The sequence below is a fragment of the Tamandua tetradactyla genome, chromosome 6, assembly GCF_023851605.1.
Source record: "Tamandua tetradactyla isolate mTamTet1 chromosome 6, mTamTet1.pri, whole genome shotgun sequence".
In the NCBI taxonomy this organism is placed as follows: domain Eukaryota; kingdom Metazoa; phylum Chordata; class Mammalia; order Pilosa; family Myrmecophagidae; genus Tamandua; species Tamandua tetradactyla.
In genome coordinates, this window is record NC_135332.1 from 128,146,927 (window position 1) to 128,161,418 (window position 14,492).

General features: G+C 35.7%; 1 protein-coding gene and 1 non-coding gene across 3 annotated transcripts in view; one reads left to right on the plus strand and one right to left on the minus strand.

Annotated features, from left to right (window-relative positions):
• The window catches only part of RALYL (RALY RNA binding protein like), a 741,752-nt gene that overhangs the window by 258,849 nt on the left and 468,411 nt on the right, over positions 1–14,492 (plus strand). The window lies entirely within an intron of this gene.
• Positions 5,870–5,977, minus strand: LOC143689186 (U6 spliceosomal RNA). Its single transcript, XR_013178648.1, has one exon. It is a non-coding gene; the product is annotated as a U6 spliceosomal RNA (small nuclear RNA).

Here is a 14,492-nt window from a genome sequence, read left to right on the forward strand (position 1 = left end):
GAGAAGGATGTGATTTCCTCCTTCTCTAAAAAATATGTAGTGTAGGCATAACATTATCACTCTGTGATAGATTTGTTACATTTCTAAGATAAAAATTTTTCTAAAAGTACAAATTATGGTGTTAAATATATTGAATCATATCAGGAATTATCTGAAAAGAAGAAAACTAAATAACAATTTGTAGTTTTCAGAATTTTAAAAGAAATAGAAGAAAAACTGTTACTCACAAGAGGATTGTTTAATTATTCCAGATAAATACATCAATATGAGGAACTCTAAGTTAGTGATGTGCAATAATTACTTTAAACTTCAGAGAATATAAGATCAGATCATGTGAAACGCTTTGCTTAGGTTTTATCATTTGTATTTCAGCATATCATAGATCCTACTTTTCCTTGGTTCCCAAGCATCAGCTTCTCATAACATTACCATTCCCAGCAGATAGACTAAGTCTAACCTCTCTTTCCTGAATCTTATAAGCCTTGAATTCTAGAAGTGGCCCTTTTCTTTCTCTCCTGAAAATAGGCATTGAACAGTGCTTTCAGTGCAGGATCATCTTCCCAGTTCTCTCGTGACTCAGTATCCCCCAGACTCACTCACTGAGAGGTGTCCTCCTGCTGGATTGCCTTCAGATGGATCTGATGGGTGCAGAATTGGCTAAAAAGGATACTTTCTTCTTTGGAAACATGTTTTTTTGGAGGGCTGGACTACTGAAATCTTTCCAGCAATCAAAGGAGCCAATGTTAATTTTTTATTGTTTCCTTTTCTCTGATGTGTCCTCCCCATTGTCCTGGGAAAGATGTCTCTGTTTTATATGGTATGGGGGATGTGTCCAGAGAATGTCAACTTGATTAAATGCTAATTTCAAGTCGAGAAATAAATAGTGCAAGCTATTGCACTGTTATAGAAACTCTTCCAAAGTTTGTCTTTGATATCATCCTTTTGAGGGGTTCTTCTTTCTGTATACTACTTGTGCCATCTGTTCTGTTTTAAGGTGCTCTTTTTTTGCATTATGGAGAATTGATATTTTGTTGTTTTCATATATATGTGTTTTCTTTGAACACAGTTACCATTTGATCTAAGTTTTTGTTTTTACTTTTTAAAACACAAATCACTATGCACTCATTTTTTTCACCCAAATTTAATAACTTTCAGATATCTATGGTTACATTTAAGACAAATGTGTTTGCAACTGTGTTGATACTTGGATTTCTTTATAATTAAAAATCGTTTAATCAGCTATTTATAGTTGATGAAACTTCACTCATGTATAGCTGTAAACTTCAAAGTTTAACTGAAATTTTAAACCTTTTTTAACTGGTGTAATACACAATGATATGTGCAATCCCAATTACTTTCAGAAACAATATTTAAATCATTATAGTACTTAATAGAATCACTACTAATTCATTATATTTCCAAGTTATGTTATTTTACATTTATAAATCATTATAATTATGGCAATTAAGGCAGAAGTTAGCAACCTACTCTAAAAGAGAATGATCCTTTGCAATTTTATGAAAGAAAAAATCTTTTCAGCATTTAATATATGTATGAGTTTTAGAGGTAGGTAATAATTTAAAGTCTTCAGTAGACTGGCATTAGTCACATTTACTTTCATAACTTTGTGTGTAGACTTTACTCAAGGAAAAAATATAATTCTATATATGTTTGTTAATTGTCACAGTGGTCTTACCCGTAATATCTAAAATTTGGGTGTATGCCTAAGCCTGAGAAAGACAGAATAGTGAAGTGATTAATGGTAAAGAATTAATTCAAAGTTCGAATTTTCTAAACTTCAGTATTTTAGGATTAATGAAGATAAAATAGTTTATACTTCATATAGGATTGTTTAGAGAAATTGAATAAGATGGTGGCTCATGGCAAGCACTCAGGAAATGCACCTATTCTCATAATTAATCAGCTGTATTGTACAGCTTTTGGCAACCACTGATCTTTTTTCTGTCCCTGTGATTTTACTTTTTTAAGAATATCATATAAATATAAGCATGTCTTGCTTTTCACTTTCACTTAGTATAATTCATTTCAGATTCATCCATTTGGCTGTGTGTATCAATAATCTGTTCCTTTCCATGATGAGAAGTATTCCATTGTATGTATGTGCTAGAGTTTGTTTATCCAATCCCATTTGAGGGACACTTGGGTTATTTCCAGGTTTGGACAATTATGAATAAACCACTATAAATATCTGCGTACAGGTTTTATGTGAACATCTGTTTTTATTTTACTTGACTAAATTCCAAGGAATGGGATTGTTGGGTACTATGGTAGGCCTGTGTTTGACAGTATAAAAGAAAACTGCATTCCAAAGTAGTTGTGCCATTTTATATTTGCACTAGTAGCTCCATATTCTTGCCATCACTTGGTATTTCGAGGTATTTTTGTTCGTTTATTTATGTTTTGCTATTCTAATATGTAGCAGTGATGCATTCTTTTGTAAATAAGAAAAATATATTTTCTTAAGACATTGCAATATAAAACAATCATCCAACTAAATTGAAATTACAAATTTTTACACATTTTTATGAGAGGATTTTGTGTTTTCTCCCTTAGACTGTTTAGTAGCAGTAGCTTAGTTCATCAGATTTCATTTTCTGTGGTTTTTCTAAGGTACAGTGAAATTTTGAAGAGAGAGAGAAATGGGAAGAGAGGAGGAGAGAGAAAGAGAGGGAAGGATAGAGGGGGAGGGAGAGAGAGAGAGAGAGGAAGGGAAAAAGAAGGGAAGGGGAGGGGATGGCAGGGGAGGGAGGAAAAGGGCAAGAGAGGGGCCCTGTCATTATGTTGCTCACAATTTATTGGAAGCACTGAGGTAGAGCTCAAGATATACTCCTGGACATGTACAGGAGAGAGGCTGGGTCATTAGTTAAGTGGATGCATCTTGTTTATTGGTTAATATGGCTAAGAAAAGTAGTTACGATGCTTAGGACAATAGGGCAGAAAACTTTGATGGATCAGATTTGGAGATTCAAAATTACCTTCATGTTTAAGAAAGCTACACTGTTCTAGTTTGCTAGCTGCTGGAATGCAACATACCAGAAATGGAATGGCTTTCAAAAGGGGAATTTAATAAGTTTCTAGTTTACAGTTCTAAGGCTGAGAGAATGTCCCAATTAAAACAAGTCTATAGAAATGTCCAATCTAAGGCATCCATCCAGGGAAAGATACCTTGGTTCAAGAAGGCCGATGAAGTTCAGAGTTTCTCTCTCAAATGAAAAGGCACATGGCAAACACAGTCAGGGTTTCTCTCTCAGCTGGAAGGGCCCATGGTGAACACAGCATCATCTTCTAGCTTTCTCTAGCTAGAAAGAATTAGCTAGGTAGAAAGGATTATTCTACCTTTATGAAATGGGATTTTGATTAAAACATGGCTTTTCTAGGGGACATACATCATTTCAAACCAGCACATACACCAACTATTTATTCTTTTTCATTTTGTTATAGGACTCTTAATCATAAATGCTAATGTATTCAATTTTATGGAAGAGTTAAATTTTAAGCTGCCAAAGATAGAAGAACTGAGATAAGATAGTAGAATGGAGATAATAGAAGAACAATGCACAGAATCAAACCTTAGATATATGCCATCTTAAATTGGTGTTTACTTCATCTTAATTTACAAAGGTATGAATAATAGAATTACGATTTTAGTTCTTTACCTGAATTTTTAAAAAATAAGGATTTTTTATTGCTTTCTTTTAGCATCTTCTGATTCAACTCCCCAACTCAGTGCCCAAACAATTCACATCCCATGGCAAATATTGAGGCCCTTTTCTGCATAGATGGACTTTAAATTGTGACGTAATCCTTAAACTATTGTTCTTATGCTCAGAATTGTCCTATATTCATTTGTGTGGGTTCTTTGACATGTTAAGATATGAACAGCAGCTTACAACTGGCTTGAAAATTCCTCTCTGGGTCATAGTATATGCAACTTTTGGCTCGTGGCCAATTACGGGCATCTGTTCTTAGGTCCCACCATTTATAGATCAACTTAACATAAATGTTAAGTGGGAAATATGAGGAAAAGGAATGCTAAATAGTTTAAACAAAAGAGAACAACACTAAGAACTTGAATATTAGAGCAGCAAAAATGACAAAAGTAGAGAAATGTAGGAAAAGCTATGGAAATGCATTTGAGATGTTTGATAATCTCCTGGTATGATTTTCCTTTTCAAATTCTTACAATTTAAATATTCTTGCCACACTCATATTTATATAGATATGAAAAATTATAGATATACATCATTGTGATGACATAGCTAAATACAAATGACCACAAGATACTTTACAGTATACTGTTTTACAAAATTAGGATCAATTCATTTCAGTATTTGCAATTTAATTTCTAATTAAATGAGTCAAATTCAAATGCTGCATATGGAATGGATATTCCCTAGTATCAACACCTTTGTAGGCCTTTTATTATTAATTCATCCTCATTCCTCTATTCAATGAATGCTTTTTGGTTGCCCTCTCTATATGATGATTTATAGAAAGCATTAAAGATACAAAACCAAATAAAATCTGGTTCCTGACCCCAAGGTGCTGTCTAATGTGAGACAGAGTTTCAATGAACACCGCTATACAGAGAGTGAGACAAAGGAGAATCAATAGTATCTGAGCTGAGATTCAGAGTGGGTTCAGAAGGCTCTCCTGTTACAAGTGACAGCATAAGAGGCAAGGAAGCATTGAACAGCACTTTGGGGAGCAGGCTGGGAAAGGAAGAGGTATTCTATTTGTTGTTTTTATGCTGCAAAGATCAAAACAGGAAGTAAAGGAGGATAGTCAGTGTTTGGCCACAAAAGTATTGTATATCATGCTACAAGCATCCCTAATGACCTACTGCCTACTATGTGAAAATCAGCTAGTATAGTGGTCAGGTGCACAGTCTGTGGAGTTAAGATGCCTGGATTCCAGCACCAGTTCTGACTTTTCTCTGCTGTGTGAGCACCACTTCCAACCTTCAGTTTCCTCATCTGTATTGGGAGGTCATGTACAGAGCCTACCTTATAAGGTAGTGGTGAGGATTAAATGTGTTAATGCAAGTAAAGCTAAGAAGATCATGGTTTCATTGTAAGAACTCAGCACCAGCAGGGTGCCTTCATTACATTACTGCATTGGCCTGTTAATTGTCACCAGGATTTTCCTGTAGACAACAGATAGATGGGTCCTATTTTTAAATTCATTCTGCCAGTCTGTCTCTTTTGATTGGAAAGTTTAATCCATTAACATTTAGTATTATTACCGTAAAGGCAGTACTTTCTTTTACCATTTTGCCTTTTGGATTTTATATGTTGTATTCATTTACCTTTCTTTTTATTTTTACTGATAGCCTTCACTTCTACATCTCTCTCTCCTGCTATTTCCTCTCTGTCTGTAGTGTTCCCTTTGTATTTCTTGCAGAGCTGGTCTCTTGGTCACAAATTCTCTCAGTGATTGTTTGTCTGAAAATGTTTTAATATCTCCCTCATTTTTTAAGGACAATTTTGCTGGATATAGTATTCTTGGTTGACAGTTTTTCACTTTTAGAATCCTAAATATATCATACTACTGCCTTCTCACCTCCAAGGTTTCTGCTGAGAAATCCACACATAGTCTTATTGGTCTTCCTTTGTATGTGATGGATTGCTTTACTCTTGCTGTTTTCAAAATTCTCTCTTTCTCTTTCACATTTGACAGTCTGATTAGCAAGTGTCTTGGAGTACATCTATTTGGATCTATTCTGTTTGAGGTATGCTGCATTTCTTGGAGCTGTAATTTTATGTCTTTCATAAGAATTGTGAAATTTTTAGTGATAATTTCCTCCAATAGTCTTTCTCTTCCTTTTTTCTTCTCATCTCCTTCTGGGAAAAAAATGGAATGCTTCACAAATTCGTGTGTCATCCTTGTTCAGGGGCCATGCTAATCTTCTCTGTATTGTTCTAGTATCAGTATATGTGCTACCGTAATGAATAACTGTCACCAGAATTTTATGACATAATTTTTGGTGGTATTAAGGCCCAGTTTACAGAAGAGGACTCATCCTCAGGGTGTTAAGTGACAAATCTAGCACAAACAGGAAGTATTGTATCACCTAACAAAGCACTGTCTTTATCAGCAATAGGGAAATAATTTCAGAGGTATTTTCTCTATGACTCTTCATATTGAGATATCATTGACCCTAGTTAGTAAGCTTCAAAATGAAAATGAGAACAACTAGTGACTTTTCTGAATCCTAAGATTTTTACTTTCAGTTAATGTTTGGGAACTCACCACCATCAGTGAGCTATAGAAATGGTTGCCTTCTGGTACAAACATAGATGAGGAAGTGCATCACAGATGAAAATCTTGGGATATATGAGTTTCATACATAACCACCTAGTCTCCACATATAAAACCCTTAGCCCCAGGCTTGGTACAGAATAGGTTCTTAGAGCAGACCTTGTTATTACAAATTCAGAGCCTACAGGAGCCATGCACGGGACAAGTGGAACACCCAACTTTCTTTCAAAATGGCTTCTTAAGTTGATTCTTTACACATAAAACCTCTTCTTTTGTTTTTGGCATTTTTCTTAAAAGCACACAGCCCATGTGTGTGACCTCCACTTTCCCACTTTTGATATAGACATCAATATAATAAATGCTTCATTTCCTCTTAATTCTATCTTAATAAATAAAATAGCCCAGATTTGATGGTGGACAGTAACTGATACTTTACCTCCAATGCCAGTAAAGTAGTAGAGGGTGGTAAGGATGCTGATAATTGTGGAAAATATGCCACATCTAAGGAAAGAGATACGACGTAGTTCTGCCTGATTGCTGATAGAATGAGGACCCAATATTGTCACTTTTCTAAGTTTTCAGTGGAAGCCAGAGGAGTGGAACTTTATGTATTTTTTCTTTATGTGGCTAAGTAATTCAAATCAAAAACACAAAACAAAACATTTCATGGTCCAGTGGGATATGAAAAGGCCAAAACACACATGGTATTTGACCTTAGTAACCTCCATCTAGCAGTGATGGTTGGATTTGTATGGCAGATAGATCATTCTAACATACCCATTTGTCTGTCTGTGTTATCACCCTGTACATGGTATTGAAGTTATGAAAGTAGATGAGATTTCTAGAGACCATAGACAGAGTGGAACAAACAAGGAGGCAGAGGCTGAACTATCAGCATAATCAACAGTAAAAGGTTGTCAGAGGGAGAGGAAGCCATGGAAGAAGCAGAAAGAATGATCAGAGAGGAGAAATAAGCTTAAGAATGAAACAGCATCACATGTTTCAGAATCAGCCAGTAATAAAAATACTGAAAATTTCCCTTCAGATTTGGTGACTTTGAGTTTGCTGAGAAATTAATGTGAGCAGTTTTGGTAGAGTGGATGACTTATGGTGGATTGAAGAGTGAATGGAATATGAAGAAACAGAGAAGGCTGATGTATGCTGCTCTATTGAGAAGTTTAAATCAGAAAGTAAAAAAAAATAGGTGTTGAAAGCAAGTGAGTGGAAGGGAATTTGATATCAGGAAAGAGCTTATTTTATGAGAGAACTTGAGCATGTTTGCCATCAGGGGTATTTCTGCAATAGTTACTCAAGAAATGGAAGGAAACTTTTATTAACATCTACTAAATAGCATTCACTGATGTTACAAATGTTTTTACAGATTATCTCATTAATTCTATAAGCATGCTGAAAGGTAGCTAAACGTACCTTCCTGTTACAGACGGGGGAGACTTAGTTTCAAAGAGGTTCAATATCTTTCAGAGCGTTACATGACTTTAGAATCAGAATTTGCTCTTTTCTTTGCTATCCATCTAACAACTGTATGCTAGAAAAGATTGACGTTAACTTGGAAGAGTATTCATGGTGTTTGGAGCTATGTCCTCCACAGAAGCATTGGCTTTAACTTAATTCATTCCTGTGGATATGAGCATTTTGATGAGGTTAAGGTATGGCACAGCCGACTCAGGATGAGCTTTAATCCTATTAATGAAGGCTTTATAAAGAAGGTCACAGGCAGAAAGCCATAAGGAGCAGCCAGGAGCTAAAAGTGAATGGAGCCAAGAAAACAGGAGATGTTGGCATGTGCATTGCCACATGACAGAAAATCCAAAGACCACGAATCACTGACAGCCCAGAGGATGCGGCTCCTTGTGAGGGTGTAACTGAAAGTCGAGACTGGAAATGTCGTATCACAGTGAGGATCTGTGGAAGGTTCTATGTGATCCCCTGAACTACATGCAAAACCAACAAAGTTTTTCAAAATTTGTATGAGTGGGGCCACTGCCGGTGGACTGAAAGGAACAGAGAAGGGACGAATTAAAGGAAGACTTTCCACTCTCCATCTGTATTTCAGCCAGCCAACTTCTCATGGGGAATTACTCAAAAACCTTGTGTTCATGGCTTGTGGCCTAATTTACAGAACTCAGACTTGCCCATCCCCACAGTCATGTGAGCCAATTCCTACATTAAATTTCATAATTTTATGTTATATATGTCCTGTCAGTTCTGTTTCCCTGGAGAACCCTAACACAGTGTCTAATATGTAATAATTAATCTGGAGACAATAAAGTCTCTACTCTTTATAGCATACTATCAGAATAACATATTTGGGTTTTCAGTTTTCGTATTAAAACCTACAAGCACACACACACACACTCGTTTGCTTCCTGCATATCATAATTCTAGTTTTGTTTGGGAAATAAATAATTTAAAATTTTGTTTTCTCATCTTCCACCTAGATAAACTAAAATGGAGAGGAGATGGCTGCTGATATTTAATATTAATTTATATTTTATTATCAATAATTGATTATACTATAAAATTTATAGCCTCATATTTAGTCAAGATTGACTTCCTCTCATTTCACTTATTCTCAATGTGTTTGCATTAATTGAAAAACATGGGCTCCCTCTTGTGACAAAATCTAATGATTCTGAATTTCTTTTTGTGCCTTGGAAAATCACCTATGACTTTTTAATTTGTTAAAAACTTTTATTCTATATAAACTATATATTTGATTTTTAAACATTTCTTCATTTCTCTGATAAATTTTCTAGTTTTTCAAAAAAAGATCAATATTTGAATCAGATTTGTGTTTTAAATTTTATATAATATTTTAATATGTTTATTTTCAAAACTACTGAAAGTATCCTATTAAGGGGGAAAGAACAAATTTTAGTCCACTTCTTTTGCATTTTAAATATGCTATTAAATATTTTTGAAAAATCTTTGCCAATATTGAATTAGTCCTTATAATATTTAATTTACTTCCACCCTCAAGCTATATGCACAATTTACTTTATATTCTGTATATTCCTTGCATTTGATAGATGTGATCATGTTCCCCAAAACATATGGTAATTCCCATTGTTTGACTCATATAAACTTCCTATATTCCTGAAGGAAATGGTATGTGCATTAAACTATTTAGAATGCCCACAAGAGTTCTCAGAACGAAAAGTAGTTATTTTTTTATAAATGAAAGCATTATGCATCTGTGTATGTTAGTAAGTAAGTGTGCATGAGATTGTGCAATAAAAAAGAAAAAGAAAAAAAAAACACAGAAGACCTATATTTATGGCCCTAATTCTGGCAGGGTCTTTTAAGATCATTTCAATTCCAGGATGTGAATCTTCACTCTCTCATGAACTACCTATATGGCCTTGGGCAAGTCATTTTCCTTTATGGGATGTCAATTTTCTTAACTGTATAATGAGATAATTGGAATAAATTAGTATTTCTCAACTTATTCTCTGCATGAGCATATCTGTGGGAAATAATGTATTGTTATAACTCACTGCAATATTGATTATTAAGGCTATGTCTCTGGGATGACAGAGAAGGGACTTTTGGTTGGTAACAGGGCATAAATACAAAGACCTCAGGGATGCTGATTATAAAACATTGCCCACAGTCAATATGATGTTCTGAGGTAGTGGGGAGGGGTACCATGGGGGGAAGTGCCCAGTCTTAACAATGAGTAAACCAGATTCTCAGATCTATGATCTATGATCCTATAAAAGCTAAAGAGGTTGAAACACTTTGTGAATGCCATATTTATAGTTAATATGTGAACCAGGACTGGAATTTTATTGTCTTAATCATGTTAGTATTTTTATTTATATCATTTGCACACTGCCCAGCATTTTGCTGGACTCCTAAACTCTAGGCTGCATATTTACCACCAATTTCAAAAGAAGTAAAATTCAGGGCATGATCCCTCTTTTCCATCCCTATTCCTGTCAGTGCATGTTCCACTGCAAAGGCTTATTTCAGTCAGTTCTATAACTCGTGTGACTCCAGAGGGCATTTGAGTTTGTGGAGCTGCTTCAAGTGTCAGTGACTGGTTTGCATTACCTCTGTCAATCATGTTGGATGTGGCCCCAAGAACTTCCTTGCTACCTGCTTCACTCAGGCAGCTACCACTTTCTTCTAAGGGATGCCCTCTAAGTCTGAGCCTTCTTGTCTGGATCCCTATTTTCCTCTTGCTATTCCACTTCTGGGTTTCTCTCCCAGTACTTGAAAACTGTGTGGGCAGCCTGCTTGAACTTTGAATTCATTTCTATTTTTGGAGGCCACATCTCAAATCAAAGTAGGTCCACAGTCTAAGGCCCATTGATTCATCTGAGAGAGTAAATTCAGTCTCAGACATAGGAACAACAGCAATAGGTGACTGGAACTTCATATTTAATTTGCTGCCATTCATTCATTCAGATTTCGAATATTTATTGAATGACTGCAGTGTATTAATTTGTTCCTTGTTGCTTCAGGAAATTTGGCACTGGATGAGGAAATTTGTTGGGAAGTTCAGGATAGAGAACTGGTACTGATGGCTCAGGGAGATTTGAGTAAATGTGATGGACATGGATATATTAGTGTGGACAACCAGAGCTATGCATGCATGTATGTATTTGTTCATTCCAGAAAATGTATTGTTTACTCTTTATGTGTTGAACACAGCTTTAAAAATACAGTGGGAATATATTTTTTAAATATTTATATAAAAATATAGTGGGAAAGACAGACATGTCAGAAATGAATACATTATAATGTTTATTGCGTACATTATTGCAGGGGTCGGAAAAGAACATTCAAGATTCTGTGTGTGCATGCATGTCTGTGTGTGAATGGTAGGCAGAATTTGCAGGTTTTCTAATTTTGATTATTGACAAGTTTGAATCAGGAAATGGCAAGAGAAACTCATGGGCAATTTCTCCTTGACAACTTGCTAAAAATAATGTAAGTTTTTATAAAAATACTTTTCTTTGGCCTCAATTTCCAGATCTCCACATAGTGCCCCCAAATTTTTGGAGTTGATGAACAACCTTTCCTACAGGATTATTCACTGAATGAAACTTATCACAACCTAACAAAGCACTGTTAGAAGCTGTACTTTTTCTTCATTAAAGAAATAATTCAGGGAGTAGTGACTCCATGATGTTGGATGGGGGAGTTATTGACATTAGTTAGATCAAAAGCCCGAAAATGAAGACAAGGACAACTAGCATGTTTCTCCTGACTCCTGGGGATTTTTACTTTCACTTCACTCTTCAGTGTTTGAGAACTCACCTCTCACAGCCTGAACCTTATGTCTAATTCATCAGTAAGCCGTGAAGATGGTTGTCTTGTAGTGCAAACATAGGCTGGGAAGCTCATCACAGATGGAAATCCTGGGATATATGAGCATCACACATCTCCCTTTCCTTACCATATGTCAAACTCTTTCTAAAGAGTGGTGCTTAGGTTATGCTATTTTCTTTCCCCTTTTCTCTGCTTCATATTCTTCTAAAAGACTCAGAATCTTCAACCTTCTAATAGAACACTTGTATCCTCAAATGTATAGATACTATTAAAATATCCAGTGCACACGTGGTTCAGTCCCATTCAGATAATGGAACCAGAATATTAAATTCATATATAAGGATTGTGAACTTTTAGATTTTTTTTTCCTATTCTCACTGATTGTATGCTAGTTACAAAGTGATCTCTTCTCAAGAAATTGCAAAACAAACAAAACGCCCTTAAAGAAAAGAAATATATGAAGTATATTTATATTTATATTGCTCTTTGTTTTTGTTTTTATGTTCTTGTTTTCTGCTTTAGTACAGGGCAGAGCAGAACTGCAGGAAACAGTTGCATTGCCATTTTCCCCAAATGCAAATTTGGAGAGCTTTGAATCAGCAGGCAGAGAAGAGACATTAGGTTCTTTGATGATCTCTGGAAAGAAAGAGCACATGACCCTCTTTGAGCGTTAGTTGCAAAGCTCTCATCTATTATTCAAATTCATTTCCTTTATGGTTGTATTCTGTCTTCCAGCACAAATTCTTTGCCTATACCTATGGCTAAGTAAGGGATTAACCACTTTCTACAGTTCAGTGCCTTCATATAGTGGCTCCCAACACTGGCTTTCCAGCCCAACCATTTTTGAAGTCCAGCCCTGCCCAAGAAGTTCTGATTCAGAATCTCTGAGTATCAGCCTCTTGAAGCTAAGGTTTATAACTAATGCGCTTTCAAACAGAAGATATTTAGTAAATTTCAATTGAATGAAAAAGGGAGCTGAGTTAAATAGTTTTTCTTATATAAATCCTATAACTATTTAGTCCCTATCCTATAAATATTTAGTCTCATCCTTAATTGATGTGTGTTATTAATCTTATTCATCTGTCTGCTCTTTTGAATTTGCTTGTATTATGAGGAGGCACTAAAAGTTGTATGAAACTACGAGGACTTTAGATCCAGTGACCTAGGTTCAATCCTGAGTTGACAACCTCCATAATTGTTCAGGGGCTGGTCAAATCAATGTGTTTCCAAACTGGAGATCACAACAAGGCCCCTGTAGGATTGCTGTGGAGTTTGGTCGAATGGTGCATGTAAGTTGCCTTCTGGACTTTAAGAGCTCAGCAGATGTTACTCATGTTGACAGTAATGATTTAAATCAGTTTTTTCAAACAAGGTCTTTCTCAAAACAGTAGTCTCCTCCTCAACCCTCACCTTCTTCAACACTACCCTAATGATTCAGTAACACAATGTTTAAAATATGGCCCAAAATAACTTCAAATGACCAAATCCCAGAAACATATTCTAAATTTTTTCTTCTCACTAGATAAAATGTGATTGTTCTCTGCATGGTTAGTTTCTGATGTCCATTTCCTTCTGCTCTTACTTTCCTTTCTTAGGCTCCTTTGTGAACTCTTCTTCCTAATACGTTGTGGCTTCTGGAGAATTTTTCCTTGGGTAGTCTTTCTTCTAAACCTACTTGATTTTTTTGAGCCAGAATATTTTCTCTTACTTTAAACTACTATTTGTTTGCCAATGACACCCAAATCTACACATGGAGCTGAGACTTCAATCTTGAGCTGCACATTAATAGAACTATCTGCTTTCTGGATTTATCCATCTCGATTTCTCGAAGTCAGCTCAGACTCAACCAATTAAAAAGCAGATCCTCATGACTTCTGTGCCAGTTAATTGTATCTCTTAATCATTAATTAAAAAGAATGAAACCTGGGCCTCATTCTAGACTCCTTCATCTCCTTTGCTCCCTACACCATTAAATCAGTCATGTAATCACAGCAAGTCCACGTCTTATATTTCTCTAACCTCCTCCCGTTCTCAAGCCCAGCTCTGGTTCGAGTTTTCACCTTTCACAAATCTAATTGTGTTACTTCCCCATATGTCCTTAGTGCCTGAATCTTAAAAACAAAATAGCAGTCAAGGAACCCCATTATTTCCTATTAGGGTGACCACACATCTTACTTTACCCAAGAAAGCCCCATTTTATGCCTGTTTTCCTAGCATGATTACCATTAGAGCTCACTTTAAGTCTCAAAAGTGTCTCAATTAGAAGGATAAATTATGTGTTCACTTTCTATCTCACCCCCCTCCTAGCACATTCTTGCTTTCCAAAGAACATACTCTTCCTTGAGCATATGGTATAATATTATACACTATGCCTTTGAACATTTTGTTCTCTCTGCCTGTCACCCTTTCCTTCTTCATCCTCTTGTCCACTCCTTCTCAGCCTTAGAGGTCCAGATTATGAGTCACGTCGGCATATCCTCTGTTTTGTTGTTGTATACATGTAGTTTCTCTTACTTGCCTCATTCTTACATTTCTCACATTCTATTGAACATATTAACCATCTGTCACTCTTTAGTGACTGTGAGATTCCCAATGGCGGAATCATATATTACTCATTTTTCATGTCTCAAGATACAAGTTCATGTATGAGATCCTAGAAATTGCTCAGTAAAAATTCAATGAGAGGGCGGGCCACAGTGGCTCAGCAAGCAGAGTCCTCGCCTGCCATGCCAGAGGTCCAGGTTCGGTTCCTGGTGCCTGCCCATGTAAAAAAAAAAATTCAATGACAGAATAAATGAAAGTTATCTCATTGTTCAGGTTTTTGTTCAAAAATATATGAAACATTTTAGAGGTATTTTAATTTATACATATAATTAAAACTTACAGATAGAACTCCAGAAAATGTCATT